This window comes from Brassica oleracea, chromosome C1 (assembly GCF_000695525.1).
Source record: "Brassica oleracea var. oleracea cultivar TO1000 chromosome C1, BOL, whole genome shotgun sequence".
In the NCBI taxonomy this organism is placed as follows: Eukaryota; Viridiplantae; Streptophyta; class Magnoliopsida; order Brassicales; family Brassicaceae; genus Brassica; species Brassica oleracea.
This window is the reverse complement of record NC_027748.1, coordinates 43250128-43253375: the sequence shown is the minus strand read 5'-3', so window position 1 is coordinate 43253375 and position 3248 is coordinate 43250128. Positions and strand designations below refer to the sequence as shown.

Below are 3248 nucleotides of genomic sequence, written 5' to 3'. Positions count from 1 at the left end.
TAATTATACTTTATTTTGAATTTGAAAGAATATATGTAACTCAATATACTCACAACATGAGTGACTCGACTAATCCAACTTATATCTAAAATCATAGATTTAACTACAGTAAGAATATATATTTTTATATGAATAGTAATTTATTTTATAAATATAAATTATAAGACAACTTAAAACATATTAAAAATAAAAATAAAATATTAACCAGCCTTGAGACAAGGGATTTTGTTTGTGGCGGTGCTTCTTCTAGCTCCATCATCATGGTAAACACCATTAATGTCTTCATGCAATAAGCATATATGTAAGTACGTTTAACTTTTATTTTCAAAACTAACCCCTTTGAGTTAATAACTATTTCTAGGTGATTCTCTCGTGCTTATGCACGAGTATAAATATGATATTTATAAAATTAATGTATTATAATTAATTGATATTTACTTTTGAATTTAAATCAATTTATTATTTAAATGTATAATTTATATTAATTAGACATATGATTTTGGACATATTATATCTAGTCGGTTTGGTTGTTTGTGAGTCAACAATCGATTTTTCTATAACTTGGATATATTGAATTGCTTATATTTCTCTGAATTCAACTATAATATTTTATTCTAAATATAGCTAATTTTTTAAAAAAAAATTATTTGCATTTAGATTAGTTATTTTCTTAGATATGTAAATATATTTTAGTAAGATTTTGTATAAATGTAACATATATTGCGCTTAGAATTAAATAAAAAGAAACTGAAGTGTTTGATTCAAAATTACATAAATTAATATAATGATAATATTATGAAGTCTAATGCATATATATAAAACTATATTGTAACAATTAGTTAACTATCGTTTTTTATTTATAAATATGTTTTTAGTCATCCTATAATTTATATGTATAAAAATAAATTGATTCTTATTATTAATAATAAATTAGATTTTTATTGTAGTTAGATTTTTTATTTTGGATATAAGGTGGATGAGTTGATTCATTCATGTTGTGAGTATATTGAGTTACATATATTCTTTCAAATTCAAACTCAAGTATAATTATTTTGATACAAATAAAGTCAAATCAAATTAGTTTTATTTCTAGCTTAAATGTGCATGTATTTTAATAATATTTATCAAAATTTTATTTTGATTTTTAAAAATATTAGAAAATAAAGGGATGATCAATAAGAAATTACATACATAAATATAGCTGATTAATTTCTCTAAGCTCATGAACGAATATCAATATTTACAATAATTAAAATATTTTATAACTTCTAAATACTTGTATGCCTTAGATTTATTGAAAGGTAAACTTGAATTTATTTTCAATAATCTTGAAAATGAAAATTCAGATTTGTTTGGGTATTTTGATTATGGGTATATTAAGTTTCACAAACATAAAGAAAACATAAACTTAAAAAGAAACTAAATAATAAGATTTTTTTCAATAATGATAAAACACATATATAATAATATATGATTGATAGTTTAACTGTAATTTTAAATTAATTTATAATTTATATGTATAATTTAGGGAAATTGCCACAAATAGCACATTCATAGTACCACTTTTCATGTTTACACTCACTTTTAATGAAGGATAAAAGACATTTATATCCTTAGGGTTAACTAATCTAGACTTAGTGTTTAGAGTTGAGGGGTGGAGTAGGATTTTTGGAATGTGAAATTTAGAATTATAATAAATATATAAATAAATACTTAAAAATATATTTTTTTATTAAAAAAAATAGTTTCAAACATAATTTTCGATTTTTAAAAAGAAATTTGAAAAAAAAAATTCAAAAAAAAATTCGAAAAAAAATTCAAAAAAAATAATTATAAAAAAAGTTCGAATTTGAAAAAGTATAATTCGAGAACACAAAAAAAAAATTATTTTTTTTTATTTTTTATTTTCTTTTTATATATTTTATATTTTTTATTTTTTATTTTTATTTAAATAATAATTTATTATATATATAAATAACAATGATATAAGAGTCTTTTGCCACTTAATGAAGAATGTATTTTTGAAAATGTCCTTGTAGTGGTGGTAAAAATGAAAAGTGGTAGCATGAGAGTGGTAAACATGTAATTTCCCCTATAATTTATATTAATAATATTATAATAATTTTAGTAGACATGATTTTGGATATGTTATATCTAGTCGGTTATGTTGTTTCCACAGTCGATTTAGTTATCATTTAGACATATTGGATTACATTTATTTATTTGAATTCAACTATAATATTTTTTATTCTAATTATATTAAAGTTTTGATTAATTTTCTTATTTGCATTTAGGTTGGTTGTTATTTTATATATGTAAATGTATTTTAGTAAGATTATGTATAACTTAAAATATATAACTTAAAATCACCTAGGGCTTTCAGATTTTTTTTTATTCTCCTGAAAAATTAAAACCGCACATAGTTACAACCTAAGACTAAAAAACGACGCACATTAACAACCTAAAACACAAAAACAACACAAACCTAAAACCAAAACCACATGTTTCTCAACATATGCGGGTGCCCGCTAACCTGCTATCAGAATTATTAAGACCCACGCCCGCCCCGCTATTTCTGTCACGATCCGCCTGACCCACATTTTTAAAAACCCAGTTTTTTTTGGGTCCGCACACGCCCTGCAGTGGACCTAATGGACTGGGTCACGCGGGTAAAGAGTCAAATTCCCAGTGCTACATCCGCTTCTGTAAAACAATTGTTGAGATTTTACGAAAAATAAATGAAGTTGAAAAGTCTAGCAATCATTATGGGGAAATCTGCATTATATAGCTGGGAAACTCAATACTGCAAGAGGCTGGGCTGCACTCATATTCTTATATATCATCTACCTGAAGAACCTAGACCGATGGTATATGTAATACTAACGATTCAATTCAATTCTTCAATAATATTTTTGTAACGCCCTGATCGCCCACGGCTAATGGGCCACCCACGTCCACTCTCTCGGCCTTTGGGTCTCATCCCATCCGACGGTCGGTCCGTTAATTTTTCTAAAGGCTCGAAATCATTGTTTACTGACCCTGCAATCACCACTCGACCTTTTCCCATGCTTTGGCCTCACTCGCACGCTATCGCGAATCACTTCCCGATAGGTCACTCATCTTTCCACTACTCCAGCTCAAGCACGCTTAACTCTGGAGTTCTTTCAGGATGTGCTCCAGAAAAGGTAAGTCAATTTTGGTGACATAGGTAGCCAAATCAATTATCTTAAGCATTTCCATATATCACA

General features: G+C 26.0%; 1 protein-coding gene across 1 annotated transcript in view; it reads left to right on the top strand.

Moving 5' to 3' along the window:
- LOC106341116 overlaps positions 1 to 3248 on the top strand; it is an 8854-nt gene that overhangs the window by 4469 nt on the left and 1137 nt on the right. The gene's annotated exons all lie outside the window — the stretch shown is intronic.